General features: G+C 42.6%; 1 protein-coding gene across 1 annotated transcript in view; it reads left to right on the top strand.

Annotated features, from left to right (window-relative positions):
- Positions 1-17,259, top strand: part of LOC139548192 (retinal guanylyl cyclase 2-like) — a 39,475-nt gene that overhangs the window by 14,134 nt on the left and 8,082 nt on the right. The gene's annotated exons all lie outside the window — the stretch shown is intronic.

A 17,259-nucleotide genomic window follows, 5' to 3' on the forward strand; every position in this document is an offset into this window, starting at 1 on the left:
ACTGCTTAATAAAACAACATACTGTGTACTAATCGTATTACATACTGTTTAGAACGTACTGTTTAGGGAAAATGAATGCAGTAAGCAACATATATTAACATACTAGGCTCACCCATCCTGAGAATGTCATCTAATAATGCTCAATTACGTTGATTCCCAATCATTCATTCATTTATTCAGGTACAGCGCGTTCCCTTCTCTCATTATCAGCTGATTATCAGCTCTTGTCAAACACACATGAGTCTGGAATAGGGTTGCAAAATTAAAAGAACTTTCAATAAATTCCCTGGTCTTCCTAAAATTCCGGTTGGAGGATTCACGGAATCAGGAGGGAGTAAGCAGGAAATGCGGAATCCTCCACCCAGGATTTCTGGAAAACCAGGGAATTTATTGAAAGTTCACGGGATTGTGCAACCCTCGTCTGAAAAGACAATTCTCTTCCTCAATAGTGTGCAGCGTATTCTACTAGATGAAAAGCTGTGTAATTTAACATCTTGGCATATAAAGCATACTTTATTTTTGACATTTCAAGTACTATAAAACGTTTTATTTTCGTATACCTAAAATGCAAACGCTGCGCAGTTTTGCAGGCCTTCTCATACAGCTGCAACTGTATATGCATTCGTAAATCAAGACCTTTCTTGAGTTGGGCTCTGGAATGGTACAACTGTTGAGAATGTGAGTCTATGGTTGTTGTGTGGGAAAGGGGTTGAGTGTGTGTGAGTGTGTGTGTGTGTGTGTGTGTGTATCCCGCAACTGTTGCGAGGGAGTAAAATATGTTAGGGACAATATAGGATGATTCACAATAACTGTTTGCTAATATAATAATTGCTTGCCATAATCTAATTTTGGTAATGGCGAGACTAGTGAGCGGTAAAAATCCTTTGGATAAATTGCCTACATTACTACAAATATTAATAGCTAATTATGGAAAATAAGATAAACAGGATTTTTAAAGTATGTATGTGTATATATATATAGATAGATATATATTTTTTAATGGCTATATATAATACAAATCGAGGTGAGGGTTGATCTACTTCTGTTCTGTGGGTGGCACTGTGTTCTTTTTGAAGGATGGGTCTCGGTCTCGGTCTCTTCGGGGCTATGGGATCCGGGGGGTCGGGGGTGGTCTGCAGGGCAGTGGGATGACAACCCAACTCGGGATGAGGAGGGGTTTTAGCGGGTGGAATTGTGGAGACCAATTGGAGGTTTACTTAGTAGCAATGCAAATATCATGGTACAGCTATATAGACACTCAATCATCATGTTACTTTTTAATGGTACGTTTACAAACATATATTTTGATAAAAATAATTGAAAGTTATGTCTCATTATGGTAAGTGGTGAAATAAGTATAGCCAGTTATAATTGGAATGGCTTAGCAGATAATAAGAAAAGACGATCAGTATTTACCTGGCTAAAAGAGAAGGAATATAATATCTATTGTTTACAGGAAACTCATTCAACAATTTTAGATGAAGTTTTGTGGAAAAAGGACTGGGTGGGCAAAATATATTTCTCCCATGGGCAAAGAAATTCAAAAGGGGTGATGATATTAATTAACAGTCATTTTGATCCAAATGTGCAAATTGTCCAAACAGATCAGGAAGGTAGATGGATCATTTTAAATAATATGTTATTGGACAATAAACATATATGGCTTATTAACCTATACGGTCCAAATAATGATGATCCAAGCTTCTTTGAAAATATATATAAGAATTAATCAACTCTGCAGGCTGCAACACTAGACTATATTATTATGGTGGGAGATTTTAATACGGTCTTAAATACCTCTATGGACCGGAAAGGAAATCACACTACAAATTATCACCCTCAGGCACTTAAGGAAATCATGAATGTCATGGATATATTGGAACTAGTGGATATATGGAGGCTTAAATACTCTGACCTAGTGAGATATACATGGCGGAGGCTCAATCAAGCTAGTCGTCTTGTACCTTTTTATGTCATTAACAAACTGTTGATAGGGGACAGAATGCAGTTAGATCATCACATTTATTTATTTAACTAGGCAAGTCAGTTGAGAACAAATTCTTATTTACAATAACAGCCTAGGAACAGTGGGTTACCTGCCTTGTTCAGGGGCAGAATGACAGATTTTTACCTTGGAAGCTCGCGATTTGATCTAGCAATCTTTCGGTTATTGGCCCAACACTCTAACCACTAGGCTACCTGCCGCCTCATCACATAATTGGCATATATATTACTCTTACAGAATTTCCACGTGGGCGAGGATATTGTAAATTTAATCAAAGCCTACTGAATGATAGCATGTTTATAACTAGGACAGAAGAATTTATAACTGACTTTTTCTGACATAACATAGGTACAGCAGATCCCCTTATTGTATGGGACACTTTTAAATATGCCTTTAGAGGCCATGCAATTCAGTACTCATCTATAAAACAAAAGCAATTTAGATCAAGAGTCCATATTAACAAAGGAAATTGAAGGACGAACAGAACAGATAGATAGAAATAGAAACTGTACCATAGAGGCACAGAATTAGTTAGAGGAAAAACAAAAAAAAATGGAGGAATTTATTCAAGAAAGATCCAGTGTAATATATTATAAAAAATAAGGCGAACTGGATGGAATATAGGGAAAAATGCACCATTCTTTTTCAATCTTCAACATAGAAATGCTACCAATTTTTTTTTATTGAAACTTGTTACAAGTGATAGAGTCACATGATTCACCAAATGATATTTTGGAAGAGGAAGTAAAGTACTTTAAGAATATGTTTTTGATTAAGTCGCCTCCATCTCCACTAACCGAAGCTAATTGTATGGATTTTTTTCCTGTTAATAATGTAAAATTAACATCTATAAAGAAAGACTCGTGTGAAGGCCAAATTACAGAGGAGGAATTTATTGATGCAATTAAAGCCTTTAAGGCTGGGAAAACTCCAGGGCTGGATGGCATACCAGTGGAAGAATACCAAACTTTTTTTGATACACTCAGAGGACCATTATTAGAATGTTTTAACCACTCCTATATAAATAGTAGATTATCGGACACGCAACAAGAAGGTCTGATTTCATTATTACTGAAACAAGATCCAAGTGATATACAGTGCCTTGCGAAAGTATTCATCCCCCTTAGCGTTTTTCCTATTTTGTTGCATTACAACCTGTAATTTAAATAGATTTTTATTTGGATTTCATGTAATGGACACACAAAATAGTCCAAATTGGTGAAGTGAAATGAAACCTAGGAAGAAACCTAGAGAGGAACCAGGCTATGAGGGGTGGCCAGTCATTTTCTGGCTGTACCGGGAACATGGCCAAGATGTTCAAATGTTCATAAATGACCAGCATGGTCAAATAATAGTAATCACAGTGAACAGGTCAGGGTTCCATAGCCGCAGGCAGAACAGTTGAAACTGGAGCAGCAGCACGGCCAGGTGGACTGGGGACAACAAGGAGTCCTCATGCCAGGTAGTCCTGAGGCATGGTCCTAGGGCTCAGGTCCTCCTCCGAGAGAAAGAAAGAAAGAAAGAAAGAAAGAAAGAAAGAAAGAGAGAATTGGAGAGAGCATACTTAAATTCACACAGGACACCGGATAAGACAGGAGAAATACTCCAGATATAACAGACTGACCCTAGCCCCCCGATACATAAACTACTGCAGCATAAATACTGGAGGCTGAGACAGGAGGGGTCAGGAGACACTGGCCCCACCTGATGAAACCCCCAGACAGGGCCAAACAGGCAGGATATAACCACACCCACTTTGCCAAAGCACAGTCCCCACACCACTAGAGGGATACCTTCAACCACCAACTTACCATCCTGAGTCAAGGCCGAGTATAGCCCACAAAGATCTCCGCCACGGCACAACCCAAGGGTCAGGGACAACGTTGTGGAGAAGTAAAGATCAGGGTTGGGTTATAAAGAAAGATCCAAAACTTTGAACATCCCACTGAGCACCATTAAATCCATTATAAAAAATGGAAAGAATTTGGCACCCCAACAAACCTGCCAAGAGAGGGCCAACCACCAAAACCCACAGACCAGGCAAGGAGGGTATTAATCAGAGAGGCAACAAAGAGACCAAAGATAACCCTGAAGGAGCTGCAAAGCTCCACAGCGGAGATTGGAGTATCTGTCCATAGGACCACTTTAAGCCGTACACTCCACAGAGCTGGGCTTTATGGAAGAGTGTCCAGAAAAAGCTATTGCTTCTAGAAAAAATAAGCAAACATGTTTGGTGTTCGCCAAAAATCATGTGGGAGATTCCCCAAACATATGGAAAAAGGTACTCTGGTCAGATGAGACAAAAAAATTGCTTTTTGGCCATCAAGGAAAGCGCTATATCTGGTGCAAACCCAACACCTCTCATCACCCCAAGAACAGTGAAGCATGGTGGTGGCAGCATCATGCTGTGGGGATGGTTTTCCATTGGCAGGGACTGGGAAACTGGTCAGAATTGAAGGAATGATGGATGGCGCTAAATACAGGGAAATTCTTGAGGGAAACCTGTTTCAGTCTTCCAGAGATTTGTGACTGGGACGGAGGTTCACCTTCCAGCAGGGCAATAATCCTAAGCATACTGCTAAAGCAACACTCAAGTGGTTTAAGGGGAAACATTCAAATGTCTTGGAATGGCTTAATCAAATCTCAGACCTCAATCCAATTGAGAATCTGTGGTATGACTTAAAGAATGCTTTACACCAGCGGAACCCATCCAACTTGAAGGAGTTGGAGCAGTTTTGCCTTGAAGAATGGGCAAAAATCCCAGTGGCTAGATGTGCCAAGCTTATAGAGACATACTCAAAGAGACTTGCAGCTGTAATTGCTGCAAAACAAAAACAAAGTACTGACTTGGGGGGGGGGTGAATAGTTATGCACACTCAAGTTTTCTGTTTTTTTTGTCCTATTTCTTGTTTGTTTCACAATAAAAAATATTTTGTATCTTCAAAGTGGTAGGCATGTTGTGCAAATCAAATGATACAAACCCCCCAAAAATCTATTTTAATTCCAGGTTGTAAGGTAACAAAATAGGAAAAATGCCAAGGGGGTGAATACTTTCGCAAGCCACTGTATATAAAGTTCCAGTCCATTTAAAAAATTGGAGGCCTCTTACACTTCAGTGTTGTGATGCAAAATGTAAAGCTAAATGCTTGGCACTTAGAATTTGAAAGGTATTGTCAGATATTATTCATCCTAGTCAGACAGGTTTTTAACATGGATGGTACATTGGAGGTAATATAAGACAAGTACTGGAAACAATAGAATATTATGAAATATCGGGGACACCAACCCTGGTTTTCATAGCTGATTTTGAAAAGACTTTTGATAAAGTACGACTGGAGTTTATATATAAACGCCTAGAATATTTCAATTTTGGAGAATCTCTTAAATAATGGGTTAAAGGTGTGTATAGTAACCCTAGGTGTAAAATACTAAATAATGGCTACAGCTCAGAAAGTTTTAAACTGTCAAGAGGAGTAAAAAAAGGTTGTCCACTATTGGCATGTCTATTTATTATTGCCATCGAAATGTTAGCTGTTAAAATTAGACAATAATATTAAGGGATTAGAAATCCATGGCTTAAAAACAAAGGTGTCATTGTACGCTGATGATTCATATTTTCTTTTAAAATTGCAATTAGAATCCCTCCACAGCCTCATAGAGGATCTAGATACTTTTGCTAACCTCTTTGGATTAAAACCAAATTTTGATTAGTGTACTATATTACGTATTGGATCACAATAAATTAAACTTTTACATTACCATGTAGTTTACCAATAAAATGGTCTGACGGGGATGTGGACATACTCGGTATACAAATCCCGAAAGAAAGAAATGATCTCACTCCAATACATTTTTAGAGAAAGTTAGCAACAATAGATAAGATCTTGTTACCATGGAAAGGAAAATATCTGTTTATTTGTGGAAAAATCACTCCTATGAACTCTTTAGTCATATCACAGTTTACCTATTTGCTTATGGTTTTGCCTACACCTAATGACCTTCTTTTTAAATGATATGAACAAAACGTTTTCAATTTTGGCAAGCCAGACAAAATTAAAAGGGCCTATTTATATAACAAATATGAATTCGGTGTCAGTGTCGTGTGTATAGGTGGCAGGGAAGTCAGGCGCAGGAGAGTCAAACGGAGTGTAAAATGGAGTCTTTTAATGATAGTCCAAATACATGCTCCATAACACTAATAAGAAACGAACATAAACAAAATATGGGTACGAAGACCCGTCGCGCACCTATACACATAAAAAACAATACTAACAAGAAACAATCTCTGACAAAGACATGAGGGGAAACAGAGGGTTAAATACACAAGAGGTAATGGATGGGATTGAAAACAGGTGTGTGGGAAGACAAGACAAAACCAATGGAAAATGAAAAATGGATCGATGATGGCTAGAAGACCGGTGACGTCGACCGCCGAACACCGCCCGAACAAGGAGAGGCAACGACTTCGGCAGAAGTCGTGACAGTACCCCCCCCCCTGACGCGCGGCTCCAGCAGCGCGTCGACACCGGCCTCGGGGACGACCCGGAGGGCGAGGTGCAGGGCGATCCGGATGGAGGCGGTGGAATTCTTTTAACATGGAAGGATCTAAATTGTCCTCCACCGGAACCCAGCATCTCTCCTCCGGCCCGTACCCCTCCCAGTCCACGAGGTACTGAAGGCCCCTCGCCCGACGTCTCGAATCCAAAATGGATCGAACAGAGTACGCCTGGACCCCCTCGATGTCAAGAGGAGGCGGAGGAACTTCACGCACTTCAGCCTCCTGGAGCGGGCCAGCCACCACCGGCCTGAGGAGAGACACATGGAACGAGGTGTTAATACGGTAATTAGTGGGCAGTTGTAACCTATAACATACCTCGTTCACTCTCCTCAGGACTTTAAACGGCCCCACAAACCGCGGACCCAGCTTCCGGCAGAGCAGGCGGAGGGGCAGGTTTCGGGTCGAGAGCCAGACCCTGTCCCCTGGTGCGAACACCGGGGCCTCACTGCGGCGACGGTCTGCGCCAATTATCTGGCGCCTTATGGCGCGCTGAAGGTGGACGTAGGCTGCCTCCCAGGTTTCCTCAGCGCGCCGAAACCAATTGTCCACCGCAGGAGCCTCGGTCTGGCTCTGATGCCAAGGAGCCAGAACCGGCTGATACCCTAATACACATTGAAAAGGAGTGAGGTTAGTGGAGGAGTGACGTAGCGAGTTCTGGGCCATCTCTGCCCAGGGCACGAACTTCGCCCACTCCCCCGGCCGGTCCTGGCAATAGGACCGCAAAAACCTGCCCACATCCTGGTTAACTCTCTCCACCTGCCCATTACTCTCGGGGTGAAAACCTGAGGTAAGACTAACCGAGATCCCCAGACGTTCCATGAACGCCTTCCAGACCCTTGATGTGAACTGGGGACCCCGATCAGACACTATATCCTCAGGCACCCCATAGTGCCGGAAAACGTGTGTAAACAGGGCCTCTGCAGTTTGTAAGGCCGTAGGGAGACCGGGCAAAGGGAGGAGACGACAGGACTTCGAAAACCGATCCACAACGACCAGGATCGTGGTGTAACCCTGTGAAGGTGGAAGATCAGTCAAAAAATCCACCGACAGGTGCGACCACGGCCGTTGAGGAACGGGTAAAGGTTGAAGCTTACCTCTGGGCAGGTGTCTAGGAGCCTTGCACTGGGCGCACACAGAGTAGGAGGAAACATAAATCCTCACGTCCTTGGCTAAAGTGGGCCACCAGTACCTCCCATCAAGACAGCGCATCGTCCGACCTATCCCAGGATGACCAGAGGAGGGTGACGTGTGAGCCCAATAGATCAATCGGTCGCGGACAGCAGACGGAACGTACAGATGACCAGCTGGACACTCAGGAGGAGAGGGCTCTGCACGTGACGCCCGCTCAATGTCCGCGTCCAGCTCCCACACTACTGGCGCCACCAAACACGAAGCTGGGAGTATGGGAGTGGGATCCATGGACCGCTCCTCTGTGTCATACAGCCGAGACAATGCGTCTGCCTTGACGTTCTGGGAGCCTGGTCTGTAAGTAAGGGTAAACACAAAACGAGTGAAAAACATGGCCCACCTTGCCTGGCGAGGATTCAGTCTCTTCGCCTGCCGGATGTACTCCAGATTGCGGTGGTCAGTCCAGATGAGAAAAGGGTGTTTAGCTCCCTCAAGCCAATGCCTCCACGCCTTCAAGGCTTGTACGACAGCTAACAGCTCCCGGTCCCCCACATCATAGTTTCGCTCTGCCGAGCTGAGCTTCTTCGAAAAGAAAGCACAGGGGCGAAGCTTCAGTGGCACACCCGAACGCTGAGAGAGCACTGCTCCTATCCCAGCTTCGGATGCGTCCACCTCCACTATGAATGGCAAAGAGGGATCCGGATGAGCCAACACAGGCACCGAGGTAAACAGAGTCTTCAGGTGTCCAAAAGCCCTGTTCGCCTCAGCCGACCACTGCAAGCGCACCGGGCCCCCCTTTAGCAGTGAGGTAATGGGAGCAGCCACCTGACCAAAACCCCGGATAAACCTCCGGTAGTAATTGGCAAACCCTAAAAAACGCTGCACCTCCTTTACCGTGGTTGGAGTCGGCCAATTACGCACGGCTGTAATGCGATCGCTCTCAATTTCCACTCCTGAAGTGGAAATCCGATGCCCTAGGAAGGAGAAGGATTGTTGGAAGAACAAGCATTTCTCAGCCATGACATATAGATCATGCTCCAACAGGCGACCAAGCACCCTGCGCACCAGGGACACATGCTCGGCGCGTGTAGCGGAGTATATCAGAATATCATCGATATACACCACTACACCCGCCCGTGCAGGTCCCTGAAGATCTCATCTACAAATGATTGGAAGACTGATGGAGCATTCATCAACCCATATGGCATGACAAGGTACTCATAATGACCTGAGGTGGTGCTAAATGCCGTCTTCCACTCATCACCCCTCCGAATACGCACCAGATTGTACGCACTCCTGAGATCCAATTTTGTGAAGAAGCGTGCCCCGTGCATTGACTCAATAACTGTATTTATCAGAGGTAACGGGTAACTATATTTCACCGTGATTTTATTGAGACATCGATAATCAATGCACGGGCGTAAACCGCCATCCTTCTTCTTCACAAAAAAGAAACTCGAAGAGGCTGGTGAAATGGATGGCTGAATGAACCCCTGACGCAGGGATTCAGAGATATATGTATCCATAGCCACCGTCTCCGCTTGCGACAGGGGATACACGTGACTCTTGGGATATGCAGCGTCTACCAGGAGATCTATCGCACAATCCCCCCGTCGATGGGGTGGTAATTGAGTTGCCTTCTTTTTACAGAAGGCGAGAGCCAAATCGGCATATTCGGGGGGAATGCGCACGGTGGAGACCTGGTCTGGACTTTCCACCGTAGTAGCACCAACGGAAACCCCTAAACACCTACCTGAGCACTCTCGCGACCACCTTGTGAGAGCCCTCTGTGGCCAAGAAACAGTGGGGTTATGACAAGTTAACCAGGGTAGGCCTAGCACCACAGAATACGCAGGAGAATCAATAAGGAAAAGACTAATCTTCTCCTTGTGACCCTCCTGCGTTATCATACACAAAGGTGCGGTGACCTCCCTGATAAACCCTGAACCTAATGGTCGACTATCTAAGGCATGAATAGGGAAAGGCATATCCACAGAAAAAAATAGGGATCCCTAAACTATGAGCTAAATCTTTATTAATGAAATTCCCAGCTGCGCCTGAATCTACTAGCGCCTTATACTGGGAATGCAGGGGAAAATCCGGAAAAGTGACAGAGACAAACATTAGTGCGACAGAGGGCTCTGGATGAGAATGGTGCCTACTCACCTGGGGTGATGCCAGAGTGCCCTGCCTGCCTTCTCTATTCCCAGCGGAACCAACCCGGCACCGACCAGCAGTGTGATCTCTGCGACCATAGATGGTGCTCGAGCGGGAACCCCCTCTGGTCTCCCTGCGCACCATCCCTCCCAATTCCATAAGTTCGGGAGAGAGGGTGCGGGAGGATGGAACAACCAGACCCCGATCTAGACGTCCACGAGTAGCCAGCATGTTGTCCAGCCTGATGGACATGTCCACCAGCTGGTCGAAGTTGAGGGTGGTGTCTCTACAGGCCAGCTCCCGACGGACGTCCTCGCGTAGACTACAGCGGTAATGGTCGATCAGGGCCCTGTCGCTCCATCCAGCGCCGGCAGCCAAGGTTCTAAACTCCAAAGCAAACTCCTGTGCACTCCTCGTCTCCTGCCTCAGATGATAGAGGCGCTCACCCGCCGCTTTGCCTTCGGATGGGTGGTCGAATACCATCCGGAAATGGCGGATGAACTCCTCAAAATGGTCCAACGCCGCATCCTCCTCTCTACACACAGCGCTGGCCCACTCCCGGGCTTTCCCGGTGAGGCATGAGACGAGGGCGCAACTCTTCTCACGGTCCGATGGTACTGGGGAGACCGTGGCCAGATACAACTTCAGTTTAAGGAGGAAACCCTGGCAGCCGGCAGTATCTCCGTTGTATCCAGTGGGTAGGGGTAAATGGATTTTGTTCGGTTCAGGAGGGGAGAAAGTGTTCAAGGAATACCCTGGTTGTGGGAGTGGAGGCGCTGGAGAAACTCTGTCTCTCCCAGCGGTCCATATTCTGGACAATGCGATCCATGACGGCGCTCAAACATTCAATCTCCTCCGTTTGTTCCTGGACGCGTTCCTCCACCTCCATGAGCGTAGTGTCCTCTCCTGCTGACTTCATATTAAGGTCAGAGATTCTGTCAGTGTCGTGTGTATAGGTGGCAGGGAAGTCAGGCGCAGGAGAGTCAAACGGAGTGTAAAATGGAGTCTTTTAATGATAGTCCAAATACATGCTCCATAACACTAATAAGAAACGAACATAAACAAAATATGGGTACGAAGACCCGTCACGCACCTATACACATAAAAAACAATACTAACAAGAAACAATCTCTGACAAAGACATGAGGAGAAACAGAGGGTTAAATACACAAGAGGTAATGGATGGGAATGAAAACAGGTGTGTGGGAAGACAAGACAAAACCAATGGAAAATGAAAAATGGATTGATGATGGCTAGAAGACCGGTGACGTCGACCGCCGAACACCGCCCGAATAAGGAGAGGCAACGACTTCGGCAGAAGTCGTGACATTCGGAGGACAGAAATTATTAAATATTAAAGCATTAGACCTCTCAATAAAAGCATCAGTCATACAAAAGTTATACTTAAATCCGAAATGGTTCACTAGTAAATTAGTAAGAGCGTCTCACCCCATGATCAAGAATGGCCTTTTTCCCTTTATTCAGATTACAACCATTCACTTTCGGGTTATTTGAAAATGAAATAATCTCCAAAATATCTTTATTTTTTAAACAAGCCTTAGAAATTTGGTTGCAATTTCAGTTTAATCCACCTGCAGAACAAAGAATATAACAAATATTGTGGTTAATCTCAAAAATAGATTTTTTTTTTTTGATCATTTTTTATTTTTTTTAAGCTGTAATTTTTGTAAATTATATCATAAACAGGACTGGGGGAGTTATGTCACACATGCAGCTAACAAAGACATATGGAAATGTCTGCTCTACCCAAAATTACAACCAACTAATTACAGCTTTACCACAAAAATGGAAGTGGCAAGTGGAAGGGGGAAAAAGTAAGGAACTTGTCTGTCGGCCCTGCATTAAAGACCATAAATGGTTATAGAAAATTCTGATAGATAAAAACATACACCAATTTGATTTAAGGACCAAAAAATGGACAGCTGTGCCATATAAATTGCAAAATAGTTGGGAAGATATTGTCGATGTACCGATTCCATGGCACATGGTTTATGAATTGACACACAAAACAACGGCGGATTCAACACTTCAAATTTTTCAATTTAAATTATTATACAAAATTCTTGCAATCAATAGAATGTTATATACAGTTGAAGTCAGACATTTACATACACTTAGATTGGAGTCATTAAAACTCGTTTTTCAACCACTCCACAAATTTCTTGTTAACAAACTATAGTTTTGGCAAGTCGGTTAGGACATCTACTTTGTGCATGACACAAGTAATTTTTCCAACAATTGTTTACAGACAGATTATTTCACTTATAATTCACTGTATCACAATTCCAGTGGGTCAGAGGTTTACATACACTAAGTAGACTGTGCCTTTAAACCGCTTGGAAAATTCCAGAAAATGATGTCATGGCTTTAGAAGCTTCTGATAGGCTAATTGACATCATTTGAGTCAATTGGAGGTGTACCTGTGGATGTATTTCAAGGCTTACCTTCAAACTCAGTGCCTGTTTGCTTGACATCATGGGAAAATCAAAAGAAATCAGCCAAGACCTCAAAAAATAAATTGTAGATCTCCACAAGTGGGAGATCCTTGGGAGCAATTTCGAAACGCCTGAAGGTAGCATGTTCATCTGTACAAACAATAGTACTGTCGTGTCTTTGGCTATGCCGGATTAAGTGATATGACATTCTATTCTATAAAATCCTTTTTCTGTAATTAATATTACCTGATCGAGCTAATCATGTAAATGTAATTAACTAGAAAGTCGGAGCACCACGAAATAATATTTATAGAGCTGTTATCTTCCGAATAAACTCTTAAAGACCTAGTAATATTTTACATCAATAGCAGCCAATATTAATCGTCACCTTATTTCAGTCTCATCTGAAAGTTGTAAATTCTTGGTTATCTGCACGAACCCAGTCTTCACTATGAGTCATCCATACATCAATTGTCTTAAATAATGTATTTACTAACTAAGTAATTCACAGAAATGCATAAACAGTAGATAGTTACAAGGAAATGATAACGGAGTTTCCCTAGTGAGATAAACCGGCATCGCGGCTTGGTGTACAAAAGGGAGGTGGGGGTCGACTGAGATAAGACAACACACAGTTGATAATTATAACAATTGAAATGCTAATCCTTTGCACATGAACGCTCACTCATTCGGGAACAATTGCAATCAATCAATATATTTACGCTCAGTGTGTCGTCGGGATCTCTGTTGAAAAGTTTGTTTCTGTTGGAGAGTCTGTTCGTCCTCTCTCTCTCTCTGTCGTGGTTAGAATGGATAGTTCAGAGTGACATTCATTCATGTCATTATAGAATAAATGTTTCGGCGGTTGTCGGTCTTCGCGTTCAATGATACCGAATTCCTAGCTGCAGACTAGTAATTAATATCAAAGACTTGTTCTTATTCTGTCGGTATCGATAGTCTAAAAGTTTAACCACGTGGGATGGTTAAAAGATTCAGCAATCGTCTCAAACCTTGGCCCTCTCGTTATCGAGGTAAGCTGGTCTGCAACCTTTGTCCTCTCGTAATTGAGAGAAACATGGTCTATTGAGAAATTCTCAAGGTGGGGATTTTATTCGGAAGAGCAGAAAAAGCTGTCTCATGACGCCAGGTCCTAACTGTGTTCATGGGGGTGTGCCAGTGACTTAAGTGGAATTTTATACAGAAATACAATTCTCTCACAATACATGGTTACATAGCCTCCCATAATTTCACAAATAATTTAATCTTTCCTCATTCATCCTGTACAACAATTAGATGTAAGCCTCATATCTGAGGCTATTATATAAACAGCGTTATGGTAATGTGGCCGTATTGTCTCTCGTGAGTTTCACAAAATTGTACCAAACGGACCAGTTCGTAGCTGGATTCTTCACCGATCTTTTATACCTTTCCCAGAACATAAATGTTGTTCGGTTCTCCAGTTCTGTGAGGTGGAAGAAATTCCTTTGTTCTCTCTATGAAACTTTACTCTCTCTCTATACTGTGGCCATGAGGAGATAATCTCCTCCAGGAATTTATGACCTCTCCCTGACCACAGCAGCCTGGGTGTAGGAGACAGGGGGTAGGGGGATGGTGCATAGAAAAGGGCTGGTGCAGAGGGAGGGGTGCTCGCTGTACCCAAATAGGGCAACGTCATGACAGTACACAAGTATAAACACCATAGGACCACGCAGCCGTCATACCGCTCAGGAAGGAGACGCGTTCTGTCTCCTAGAGATGAACGTACTTTGGTGCGAAAAGTGCAAATCAATCCCAGAACAACAGGAAAGGACCTTGTGAAGATGCTGGAGGAAACAGGTACAAGAGTATCTATAACCACAGTAAAACGAGTCCTATATCAACATAACCTGAAAGGCCGCTGAGCAAGGAAGAAGCCACTGCTCCAAATCCGCCATAAAAAAGCCAGACTATGGTTGGGGACAAAGATCGTACGTTTTGGAGAAATGTCCTCTGGTCTGATGAAACAAAAATAGAACTGTTTGGCCATAATGACCATCGGTATGTTTGGAGGAAAAAGGGGGAGGCTTGCAAGCTGAAGAACACCATCCCAACCGTGAAGCACGGGGGTGACAGCATCATGTTGTGGGGGTGTTTTGCTGCAGGAGGGACTGGTGCACTTCACAAAATAGATGGCATCATGAGAAAAGAAAATGAAGTGGATATTTTGAAGCGACATCTCAAGACATCAGTCAGGAAGTTGACGCTTGGTCGCAAATGGGTCTTCCAAATGGACAATGACCCCAAGCATACTTCCAAAGTTGTGGCAAAAGGGTTTAACCTTTCACGGCTACTAACCCCGGATCCGGGAGCACCCCCCACCCCCCACACACTGATTAGCATAGATAGCATAGCTTCACAAGTAGATAGTAGCATCTAAATATCATTAAATCACAAGTCCAAGACACCAGATGAAAGATACAGATCTTGTGAATAAAGCCACCATTTCAGATTTTTAAAATGTTTTACAGGGAAGACAAAATATGTAAATCTATTAGCTAAACACGTTAGCAAAATACACCACTATTCTAACTCCATCAGTTTCTTACTCCTTCAGGTGCTATCACCAATTCGGCTCAACTAAGATATTGATAGCCAATAACCTATAAAAAAAACCATCAGATGACAGTCTGATAACATATTCATGGTATAGGATAGTTTTTGTTAGAAAAAAGTGCATATTTCAGGTAGAAATCACAGTTTACAATTGCACCGACCATCACAAATCCACTAGAATTACTAGATAGAGCAACGTGTATGACCAATTTACTCATCATAAAACATTTCATAAAAATAGACAAAGCATAGCAATGGAAAGACCCAGTTCTTGTGATTTCAGACCATATTTCAGATTTTCTAAGCGTTTTTCAGCGAAAACACAATAAATCGATAAGTTAGCATACTACATGTTCCAACGTTACCAGAGCATCGATTCCAGCCAAAGAGCGCTATAACGTAATCACCGCCAAAAGATATTAATTTTTTCACTAACCTTCTCAGAATTCTTCCGATGACACTCCTGTAACATCATTTTACAACATACATATACAGTTTGTTCGAAAAGGTGCATATTTAGCCATACAAAACCGTGGTTACACAATAAAAATACTAGGAAATCAAGCCTCAATATGTCTGACGTCATCTATCAGAGTGATCTAGTTTAATTGAAAGCTAATCATATACTTGACTAAAAAATACAGGGTAGACAGGAATCGAAAGACAAATTAGTTCTTAATGCAACCGCTGATTTACATTTTTAAAATTATCCTTACTTTTCAATACAGGGTTCGCCAGGTGAAGCTATACCAAACAAAATGGCGAAATATGCGTTTAAAATATTTCGACAGAAACACGGTTTATCATATTAAATATTGCTTACTTTGAGCTGATCTTCCATCATATTCTTGGGCAATGTATCCTTTCTATGTTATAAACGTCTTTTGGTCGATAGATGTCCTCTGTCCTTCGAAATGTCCAGCACCAACGACCGACACCCTAAAACGTGTCCAAACTTTCAGAGTGCACAACAAAGAAATTCCTCAAAATCGCACTAAACGGATATACATTGCTATAAAACGGTTCAAATTAACTACATTATGATGTTTTTAACAACTATAACGACTGAAAACATGACCGGAGAAATATTGCTGGTTAGAAAACGATTTGGAACGAGGCAGGTCCGATGGCCTTCACGCTTGAGGCGCACGTTGAGAAAGGGGGGTCTCTGTACATTTTTGTCATTTATAATGGCTGTGAACGTCCCATCGATTTCATTGAAAACGTGATGACGTACAGACACCCAGAGGAAGACGTAGGCAGTGTCGGTTTCTTCATAGCATTCACTGTGGCCTTATAAACAGACCCCAGATCAGAGGTAAAAATTTCTGAAATCTGAACCCTGTCATGAAAAGTGCTGTAGAAATTGTTCTGTACCACTCAGAGACAAAATTTCAACTCCTATAGAAACTATAGACTGTTTTCTATCCAATAATAACAATAATATGCATATTGTACGATCAAGAATTTAGCACGAGGCAGTTTAATTTGGAGACCAAAATATGCTAATGCGGAACAGCACCCCCTATAGTTCCAAGAAGTTAAGGACAACAAAGTCAAGGTATTGGATTGGCCATCACAAAGCCCTGCCCCCAATCCTATAGAACATTTGTGGGCAGAACTGAAAAAGCATGTGCGAGCAAGGAGGCCTACAAACCTGAATCGGTTATACCAGCTCTGTCAGGAGAAATGGTCCAAAATTCACCCAACTTATTGTGGGAAGCTTGTGGAAGGCTACCCGAAACGTTTGACCCAAGTTAAACAATTTAAAGGCAACCAAATACTAATTGAGTGTATGTAAACTTCTGACCCACTGGGAATGTGATGAAAGAAATAAAAGCTGAAATCAATCAATCTCTCTACTATTATTCTGACATTTTACATTCTTAAAATAAAGTGGTGATCCTAACTGACCTAAGACAGGGAATTCTTACTAGGATTAAATGTCAGGAATTGTGAAAAACTGAGTTTAATGTATTTGGCTAAGGTGTATGTAAACCTCTGACTTCAACTGTATATGGGGGATACAATCTTCCCAGCTCTGCAGATTTTGCTACGAGGAGGCATTAGATCATTTATTTTGGTACTGCTCATATGTAGCTAATTTTTGGTCACAGGTCCAGCCAGGAATGGCTGAAGAATTACAACATTTACCTAGAACTAACGCTGCAGATAGCAATTCTAGGTGATTTGAAAAGTCATTATCAATCAATAATATAATAATTATTTTAGCAAAAATGCTATATTTAATTTACAATCTGTAGAAGCTATGAGAATAAAAAGGTTCAGTACTGTTGTGAAGCATCACAGGACAGTTGAAAAATATATGGAAAATAGAAATCCAAAATGGATGGTGTTAAGAG

This window comes from Salvelinus alpinus, chromosome 21 (assembly GCF_045679555.1).
Source record: "Salvelinus alpinus chromosome 21, SLU_Salpinus.1, whole genome shotgun sequence".
NCBI lineage: Eukaryota > Metazoa > Chordata > Actinopteri > Salmoniformes > Salmonidae > Salvelinus > Salvelinus alpinus.